Source organism: Engraulis encrasicolus, chromosome 6 (genome assembly GCF_034702125.1).
Source record: "Engraulis encrasicolus isolate BLACKSEA-1 chromosome 6, IST_EnEncr_1.0, whole genome shotgun sequence".
Classification (NCBI taxonomy): Eukaryota; Metazoa; Chordata; class Actinopteri; order Clupeiformes; family Engraulidae; genus Engraulis; species Engraulis encrasicolus.
In genome coordinates this window covers 16,783,610-16,794,515 of record NC_085862.1, presented here as the reverse complement: position 1 = coordinate 16,794,515, position 10,906 = coordinate 16,783,610, and positions in this window count along the sequence as shown.

Genomic DNA, 10,906 nt, shown 5'->3' with positions numbered 1-10,906 from the left:
CAGTTGAGAGGAAGTGGATAGAATTTAATAGGCGTGCCGAAGCCGTGTGGCCAATCGCTACGGAAGAAAGATTATCAGCTGAGGGAATGCACCTGGATCAATTAGGAATTAATTAGATGAAGGGGAGGGCGGCAAGCTTCTTGACTACCATGGCCTGGCCAGAACTGACGTTAGTACTTTAATTTCTTAATATTACAATGATCTTCCCAACATTATTGCCGTGGCTCAACGAGGTGAAGGGTACTTATTAATATGATTCACCACGCTCCATGGGATATAACTGCCCTGCTTTGGAACATTCCAGGTGAATAAGGCGAATAACTCTGGAGAAGCAGGGGGTCATTCTATACTATGATAGACCAACAATTGTTTTTGTGTGTTAGGACACCTCTCACTATATAGGGGTGCAATCTATTTGTGAAGATGGAAGAAAACAGTAGTGCTTTACTGTAAATTGTGTCTCGACTGTGTCAGTGGAGGAGCCATGGGCTAATGGTTAGGGATCAGAAGGTTTCAGGTTAGAAGACCATAGCTGTATAAATAACGTGGGGGGGTCTCTATTAGTGGTCCCATCAATGACTGAAGTGCCCTTTACCCCCATAATGGTCCAGGGATTGTAACCAATGCCTAGTAAGTTGCTTTGGATAAAAATATCTGCTAACTCTAATTGGATGTAATGCAATGTTCATTGCAGCAAATGAGGATAGATCTGAGTCGCCTGTTCAGAATGCTGGAGTCCGAGAGTGACTCTCAGTCATCCGAAGAAGAGGAGGGGGAGAGAGAGGACACAGAAGTGACGGGTGTGCCAGACACAGAAAAGATGGATGTCCCGAACCCAGAGGAGATAGGTGTCCATGACACAGTAGGTGAAGAACGCTTACAGGAGGGACTTCAGGATGCTGGACGATCATCAGGTACTGTGCTGTGTACAACTGTACAACAAGAGCCACACAAGTGCAATTATACCTCCCAACCTAATTCATCCCAACATCACACCAAGCTTTGTAGAAAACAACACCTATCAGCCTCATGTAACAGTTTAATGGTTGGCATAACATCAACACCTATCATCTTGCCTGGTTACCACCAGACCTAATCACAAGTGAGATTCGAGTGAGATTGGAACGGCCGTGCAAAGCAGCATGGGATATTCCAGGCCACCTACCCGCCTCATGAAACAATACAATGTTTGAAAAAAGCAACTATTAGCCTCATGAAAACGACTATCAGCCTCATGAAATTATGTGTATTTTTTTCATAAAACAGATGCTGGTGAGGCTACCAGGAGGGAAACTCGTAGAAGGTGAGTCATTTATATTTGGCAGTTTATAATGTATTTAGTTATGTTTTCCTTTACTTTCAACAAGCATGATGATTATGGTAATCAAATGCTGATAAAAAAATATACCTGAATTTATGTCTTGTTGACACACGCATTTCTCTTTTTCCCTAAAGAATTTTTGCCTTTTTGGCTGGTCTTTGGAGTTGTGCGTGGAAGTAGAGAGGGGTCCTTCAGGACACCAATGCCCAGTGTCTTCATCTCTCCTCCTCTGTATTTTTAACCATCGTCAATGGTCATTCGTCATTATCATTACATCAACCAAAATGTAATGGCTCCGTTGGTCAGTGAATCATTGAAATCATCAAGAAGTTTTTCCTCATAAAGCTTGTTATTTATGATGTGTATCTGACCACATTGTGTAGGTGTATCATTGTGTGGCTAATGGTCTGAAATTCTTCCCAGCCACTAAAAAATATCCATCAACCATGATTGCACAGTAAATGTTATGCTGTCATGACAATAAAGTCTGTTTTAGTCTATTCTATTCTGTTCTATTCTATTCTTTAAGGAGTAGTGTGTAAAATGTTTAGGTGGTCATTATCATAATTGCTTTTAGGCATTCATAAACCTGTCCTTTTTCATTAATAATCATCACCACTATTAATTTAAAGTGTTCTTATTTGTTTTAAATTTTACATGTCTATGTAGGCTTACATGAAGGGGTCCATCCTCCATGTTACACCACCACTTTGAGTTACTTGACCTAGTCAGGTAGCGTGGAAAAGACAGCTCTCTCCGGCTTCTCAAACATGTCTGTGTAAACTGGACATGATGCAAGAGAGTGCAGCCGTTTCTAGTAGTAGTAGTAGAGTAGAGTAACTTTATTAATCCCCAGGGGGAAATTCAGGTATCCAGTAGCTTACATAAATACACAAATAAACAAATGCCCACATGGACATTTCAAGACACAAATAACACAGGGATAGTCAGGGAGGGGAAAATAAAAATAATAAAGATAAAGAATGTGAAAATGTAATATGTAAAAAATGTAAAAAGGTAATTGTGCAAAAAGACATTCTGTGACTTGGGATAGACCATGTGCAGAAAAACATGCTCTGTTCATGCTCTACTCCACAGGTATCTGATGACTTTTATTGGACGTCCACCCAAAGGTGTCAACAATTATCCCTGGGTTTGAGCACGCCTAGAGTTTAAACTTTTATCTTATCAAGGACATAACACAGTTCCACATTTCTTATTTTCCATTTTTCATGTCATGATGAACTAACAGTTGCATTGTATCATCACTTCTCTATCAGGTTAGAAGAAAGTAAATGGAAATCGTATTCGGTAGACCTTGTAAGCCTCATAAAAATGAACAAAAAAACAAGCATTAATGCATGAATTCAAATGAATCTGTACGTATCTGAAGTTGTCAGTATCTTGTTAAGTGATCTGATCCCCCAACACAATACAACATCTTTTATTTGCCTCTATCTCTGAAGTCATTTCAGCTATGACTTTCCTGTTACGCCAAAGGACCATGGCCACGGAATGCTGCTCCCTGTGACATCAGAGGCCACCATCCATGGGCAGAGAGGTTAGGGCCCGGGACATGCAGCTATGGTAAGATACAAGGTTTTTTTTGTTTAAACACAGTGTTGTGAGGAGGGGCAAGACACTGGCAGCCAACCACGTGAGCTAATTTTTTGACCGACAGCGGTTTCCAACAATCAGGTTGAGTTGTGCGCAGCCAGGGTCGCGCAGCCAGGGGGGGGAAAAATTGAGAACCCATGTATACTGTATACACCTTATTACCACGCCCACTAACCCTGCCCATTTCAAAGTTTTTCTGGCTGTTACAGGATTTACAATTTAGTGGTTCCTGTTACAGCCCATCCATAGCCCTTCACAATGATTTTAGCACCATCTACCAATATATTATCTATTGTATGGCGCCAGCGCGCCACCCTTGTCACCATGGGTGATAAGGTGTATCCTACAGAGTCCTGCTAAAACAATCTAGTGTTGTCATTTGCACGGTTTATTTGGAGAAGTATTTAGTGCTCCCACAATATGAAAGCCAACTAGTAGTTCAGGTGCATAACTGTTTCTAATACTTTTTGAAAGGTTGTGTCCACAAAAACAGAAAAATAATCCAAAGGAATGCAAACACAAGCATGTGTAAATCATTCAATTGTTTATTTATTTTAAATTGTTTAATAGCAATAGAAAGTAGTAAAAACGAACAGTGGAACACCTCCTGATTCATATTCAGATTCAAAACAACTTAAATCTGTGAATCCGTTCGAAATCATGCATTTCTTGCTGCCAAAAGTGGATGATTGATATCGCCTTTTCATAAAATAAATATAATTTCTATACAACATAGGCCTATAAATACTGGATAGAAACCAAGGAAAATGTACTCTACTGTACTGCAGTTAGCCAAAGTACTGTTCTGTACAGCACGGATGTGCAGCCTGATGTTGTTATGTGTTGAATTGATTGCGATTGCGATGGGACATGACAACAGAATAAGACACATGCAGACTTCAAAGAACAACTTCAACATGACTCACTTAACATGTCATGTTAATGATCAGACATGTGACTAGAAGTTGTAAATACATCATACTCCATCCACACCATGACCGGACTTTATCTTACAGACATGAGGGAAGGAGATGTTCTTTTTTTTTTTCTTTTAACAAGTACATCAGAACATCTATATTACTCATCGCCTTTCCATCTTTATATTTGTGCTCTATGACTATGAATCTACAAAAGCTAGTTATAAAAACAAGAAGAAAAAAAAAGGGGGAAGTTGCATGAGTTGTCCTGCAGAGAGTGCTGCTCTCTTGGATGCTTTATTCGTACAGCACCATAACAAGCACTGGAGTTATCTGTGCGCTAGCTGATTAGCGATTAGCGGGGAGTATTGTTTAAAGTTGTGGAAAGGATTATGGTTTGAGTGGAGTCCCCTTTTTCCCATGGCTTAATGTGAAATCATAAAGGTGCAAACCTTATGGCGCAGCCAAGCGCCTTTCGTCTTCAAGCTGCTGCTAATGATGCCTTAATTTTTAAACATTTATTGAAACCATCTTTGTTTTCACCCCCTCAAGGCTTAATGAAAAACACACTCTCAGCTGCCTCCTATTATAACGCACTCCTAGCTGCTCAATTGCGAGAGAGCTGATTTTATTCTGCGTCCCATAGTGAGACAGGCCACCTGGTGTGCGTGCGTGCGTGCGTGCGTGCGTGCGTGCGTGCGTGCGTGCGTGCGTGCGTGCGTGCGTGCGTGCGTGCGTGCGTGCGTGCGTGCATGTGTGTGTGTGAGTGAGACAGAGACCGAGAGAGGGACAGAGAGTTGATCATTCAGGTGATGTAGAGAGATACATATGACCTTGTGAAGGTCATCAAATGTATCCCGAGAGCCTTGAGGTTATTGAAGTCTCTTGTAACTAATCATCATATTGTTTCAATCAGTTCCTCTGCAATTAGAGAGTACGTTTTGAGAGGCCAGCACAAGATGAGATGTAAGGACAACCCAACAGGGTGTAGATGATTGTAGCGCGTCATATCAGGTGCCTACAGGGACTCGCCAGCATGTTCATGTCAGCTGACATGTAGCGAACACGTGTGCGCGGTTTCCCCGCCACCTCTAACCTTGCCGTGGACCCTTTTTAAAAGGCTCTAATGCGGAGCAGAAGCCTCGTCTGCTCCTTGTTAAGCCCCTAATCTGTTTTCAATGTGGACAGTATATAAAAGGATCCCACGATCCCATTATTTACTTTCCTCGCCGAGCAGGCTATTCGGCAGGCGGCCGCCACACCGCGCAGCGAGCTCACTCTGCCTCCACCGGGGGAGATCTGGCAACCACGAGCGTGCGAGTAAACCACGGCAGGATAATGAAGCCATTAGTCCGTACTTTCCCCCTCAACTGTAATAATTCCATAAAAAAGGAGCTGGCAAGGCCTTGTGTTATTCTGGTGTGCTGGCAGCCTCTCTGAGAACACTGAAAACCTTACTAAATATTTTAATACATTTACTTGAGCCATCATTTACCCAACCATTTATTTAACTTTTATGCAGCGTTTAACAGCCAGCGTAGCCTTAATGCTGCTCAACAAATCAATCCTCATGTGTATGAAAAATAAATCTAAAAAATTATTTTAGGCCAGGAGGATAAACGAAACCTGTTAAAAATGTACTAAAAGAATGACATGGCCTTTGTTACAAAGCAATGAGAACATAAACGCACAAGTTGGAGTTTGTATGCTCTGTGTCAGGAGCCTGGCTTCAGAATTTTAATTTTAGATTTTTTTCATAATGGTGTGTACTCTAAAAAAAAACATATAACTAATACTTTGTGAATGTCTAACAATTGTGTATGCCCCCTGTGTCTTAACGTGAAAGACCACTCTCCATTTTTATGAGAAACAAATTAACACCAATATCACCTAGACTAAATCTGCGATCTTTACAGGAAAATGTGAATATCACTCAGCTTTCTACCTGCAGTTTTTCTCTAACCAGTTGTTGCCAACCAGAATTAGTATAATCTCACCTGAACTGAAATATCACCTGAACAGTCATTTGCAGAGATGTAAAAAAAAAAAAAAAGAAAGAAAAAGTTTCCTTCCAACACAGTTAACTGAGTAACCAGTAGACCTGTGTACTTGTCTTACGATCAGCTGACTCTGCGCTGGTTGGATCAAGTTTGCGGTGGTTCTGGTTTTAGACAGACTATCTACTTCATTATGTACAATGGAGTTAATTGTGTAACAGCTAATTAATACCATGTACTAGTGTTGTACTTACACCATGAATTAACTTTTACTTTTGACACCTCTTGGTCATTTGACAGTCTTGTTGCAGTGCACTGCATAAGCATGTACATGCCACGAACACATGGTTAAAACTGGTTAAATATACACATGGAATTGAACAGGCAGTAATTGATGCCCATACAGATTGTTTACGTTCACTGATATGGGATCATTCCGTCACACTGCTCTTAGTCATGGTCTCCTGCAGATGGCGCTAAAACAACCCTCCACTACACGAAGCATACAGTAACATCCATCTCATGCAACATATGTATGTGTGCACCCTGCATGAATGACAGAGCTGCTGATTTATAGGCACTGCATATCTATGACATGACTAGCAATGAAATGCAAACAAATGCTGCAATCAGTTCACTTACAGTATGCTGCATGCACAGGCAGTGCTTGCTACTGCTGAGGTTCCCAGCCTCCTGCTGAGTTAGGACCTACCGTGACTGGGATTGCATCATTGCCATCACCCACTTGAGTTATTAACAGGATAGAAGTTAACTTTGCTCATCATTGGGACAAGGTCTGCTGACAACTTTGGCGGGGAGCCGGGACTAGGACAAAGCCATCTCAAAGGGCCCCTCCCCTCTGTCAATACAGACAATTTAATGTCCTACCCCACCCCACCCTACCCCACCCCTCTCCCTGGGCCCAGGACAACTGACCCCTTTGTCCCCCTTATCAGCTCCCCTGATTTGGACAGTTGGGACTGTTGCTTGACTTAAGTCATCTGCCATTTTTGGGACTTCTTGCCCGCAACCTCAGTCTTCGCTCTGTGTGAAGTGTTCCCTTCCAGAACGTTTTGGTTGGAGCTCAGAGCCGGGCCTTATCCACTCCCCTGTGCTCCGACGACGTTAACGAGGCTTTGCCGTTTAGTGAACCCCGAGACGCCTCACTTCTGCCGCGGCGACAGCAGGAGGCTTCCTTCAGACATGTTCTGGGAAGACGACTGCACGTCATTTTTTATCACTTTTGGGGTACGCTCTTAGATCTCCCATTCCTGATGCTGACACGGTCGTCTCCACTCTGCTGCCCACCCCTTTTAAAAATGTCTTCCCATCTGGCAAAAAGTCAGTTCCAGTATATATCTGGTTATTATTGTCTTTGCTGTGCAGGAGAGGCACCACCGTACAGTAGAGAGTGGGAGAAGAGCCCTTATTCTTTGACACTGACTAGAGTGGAAAGACTAAGACTTTTTTTTTTGGCAGGGACGGATTATGACTACGTGGGCCCCTGGGTCAGGGACCAATAAAGGCCCCATCTCGATGGCATTGTGAGGTTCGAAAAGATTTGCGTTTACCAAAGATGTTAAGAGTCTTTGTTGTTGGTGGTTCGGCGGCTTATCCCCCGAGAACATATAAAGATACTTTAGTTTGAAGTGCAATTTTAACACAATATGAGAGCATCAATATAATTAAAAGTTTATTGTTGTGCGGAGGCTTGGGCATCAGGGCCCACCTTGCTTCTTGGGCCCCTGGGGCCTGGGCCCGGTAGGTCCATGCAGTAACCCGTCCTTGCGTTTTTGTTCCACTGCGTCGTCCTCAGATAAAGTTCAGCCATTCACTGCCAGGCCAATTCAGAGTGTTTCTCCTCGTTGTCAGAGGCTTTGATCAGTTTCATTACAGCCTTGGCCTATTGCACACAGTTGGCATCGCCACAAGCCAATGTTTTGGTTTTCAGTTTAGGAATCGAGTTTAGGAATACAAAGAGATGTGCTTGCACGCGAGCACAGACACACACACTCTTTCTCTCTCTCACACACACACACACACACACACACACACACACAACTGCACAATAGACTCCAGTGTGCAGCAGATCCCACAAAAATCCTGTGCGAGTCCAAAACACTCCCAACTAAATCACAGATTGCAGAGACTGTGTGTGTGTGTGTGTGTGTGTGTGTGTGTGTGTGTGTGTGTGTGTGTGTGTGTGTGTGTGTGTGTGTGTGTGTGTGTGTGTGCGTGCGCGTGCGCGTGCGCGTGCGTGTGTGTGTGTGCATGTGCATGTGTGTGCACCTACAAGTGTGATAATGAGGATGATCTTGCGGTTGACGATAGCAGCTCACCAATCATCGTGTGGGAGGAATAAAAGCTGGGGTGGTAGTTACTCTCTAGCTGTCTGTGGTGCAATGGAATTACAAGGCCTCCCCAGTCCCATTGCCTTTCCCATTCACTGGGGCACTGGCCAGGGCCGCTGATAGCTTTTGCTGGGCCCAGGACAAAGTCCTCTGAAAGGGCCTCCTAACCAATACATACAATGTAATGGGGACCCAATTCTGGGCCCTGTGTCTCCCTGGGCCCAGGACAACATACCCGTTTGTCGCCCCCTTCCCCCCCTGTCGGCGGCCCTGGCACTGGCAACCAGCATGAAAAACAAGACGCGGCCGGGCCGGGCCGGGGATTCTTTCCACGCTGAGTCAGACGGGGCCTTTGACGTCCTCAGCGCTTCTAATTGAAGCTGAAAAAAGGAGGAGATGAGAGGGGAGTTAAATGGCTAGTAATGGCGGAGCTGGTGCCACAGCCAATCATTTTGAATAACCGAAAGTTATCATCTTCTCTCTGTCTGTCTGTCTGTGCGTCTCTCTCTCTCTCTCTCTCTCTCTCTCTCTCTCTCTCTCTCTCTCTCTCTCTCTCTCTCTCTCTCTTTCTGTTTCCTTCGTTCTCTTTCTCCCATCTTTCTCTCTCTCTCGTTCTCTTTCTCCCTCTCCCAGTCTCTCTCTGCGGGAGCAATCCCTCTGTTTCTCCCCCACTAGCAGCACAACACAGCACAGCACAATAGCAGAGCAAGGCAAGGCAGCCTCCCATGGCGCCAGATCTGGTCGTCACAATGCACAAGGAAAAGGTCACCGCTCTCCGTTTATGAAATCCGAGAGGCGGTGGCTTTGGTATGTGTCCACAGGCCACATCCGACCCGACAAAACAAGCATCTCATCTCTCTTTTCACCAAAAACTTTTACCCACTCCTTCCTGTACTGTGGGCCGGCTGACTGACTGTGCACCAGGCCCAACAGAAACACTGGTTATCTGTTATCAGATGGGGTCTGTCAGCGAGCATCTAAGCTCATGCGTCTGGCATTGTGTTCGTCACTCGTGACAGCAGATATGTGGACGCGACCAACCAACCGATCGACCGACCGGCTAGTCTGGCTGTCCTCTTGGCAAATGCATGTGGACGTTTGGGAAACGCTCATTTGCGAACGCAAGGGATATATTTGCTTTTTCCCCCGGAAAAAAAATGAAAAAAAGGCGCACGTGTGGGAACTGCCTATCTGAGGCCCTCCGCGGCGCTGGAATCTGACAGGGGAAGATGCTTGCGGTTTGGTGGCTGATGTGCCTGAAATGTGCTGGCGCAGGCCCCGATCCGGGCCTAATCAGAACCGGGCCGCAGCTGAGAGGAGAGGAGGGGAGAACATCATTAAAATACTATCCAGAGCAATTACGCCCTGATTCAAAGCAGATGACTCAAATATGTTTCTGGTGTTCCTGCATGGGACTCTCTATGGTCTCTCTCTCTCTCTCTCTCATTTTCTCTCTCTCTATCTCTCTCTCTCTCTCTCTCTCTCTCTCTCTCTCATTTTCTCTCTCTCTCTCTCTCTCTCTCTCATTTTCTCTCTCCCTCTCTCTCTCTCTCTCTCTCTCTCTCTCTCTCTCTCTCTGTATATCTTGCTCTCTGTTTCTTCTTTTTCTTTTCTCATTATTTCTGTTTCTGTCTCTGTCTCTCTCTCTTTCTCTTTCTCGCTCGCCAGGATCTAGTGCAGCGCAGAGCATTTACTGTGATTATTTTGATGGGGCTTTTATACTCTGGGTGAGGCTACAGTTTTTTATTTTTTTTGCGCCAACATGAGAGAGGCAAGGAAAGTGATGTCACAGTTGCCACAGCAACGGGATTCAACAGCACAACGGTCCGTCTATCAGCACTTTCTGTGCCACAGGAGCCGCAGTATGAAGACTGCCAGACGAGAAGCCTAAAAATACTACGCATAAAAGGCCCGTGGAAATAACCATTACATTTTATGGCGACTTGGCAGTCTTTCGAGTTAATGGATAGTGCGTCTCTGAAGTTGTAATCTTTGCGGACATGTCCAGCTGATTTGGCCCGACGGCAGTCATTTCGTAGTCCCTTTTGGGATTACCGCGGCCTTCCCTTCTTGCCGTCGAACCCAAACACTCCTTGATCATCAAAAAAGCCCCAGAGATATTGAAGGAACCGCCGTGTCCAGCAGTTCAGTTTCAAGTGACAAACAAAACAAGAGCGGTAGGAAATCCCATAATTTTAGGGCCACACTAAATATGGAATATGTACTGGAGTCAGCAGTCGACAGCATAAGGTTTCCCAGCTGTATTGGCCCCTAGTAGTAATAGTAGGCCTAGTAGTAGTACTTGTAGTAGTCGAGAGCTGTGGGGAGATGAGTTTTGGCACGTGCAAACCAAGTAATCAAACGGCACAGCTTTTAAACTGAGCGGATTGTTAAGGCTTTATAGACCTCCGAGGACAGTGTTAAAGGGATGACTAACTAAAAATGACACATCAGTGCGCAGTGCGGTGTGTGTGGATGGCTACCAGATGACCAGATAGCAGTGAGTCTGTCTGAGCCCTGTGGCTGGACTGCACCGTCCTATAGCGTTCCCCTTTGGGAGCATGGAGTTTGTTTTGGGGATGAGGATGGAGCCATGATTAGGGCAGCATTATGGCGGGGTGTGTGTGTGTGTGCGCATGCGTGTGTGCGCACGCATGTGTGTGTTTGCGCGCGCGCGTGTGTGTGTATGTTTGCGTGCATGTG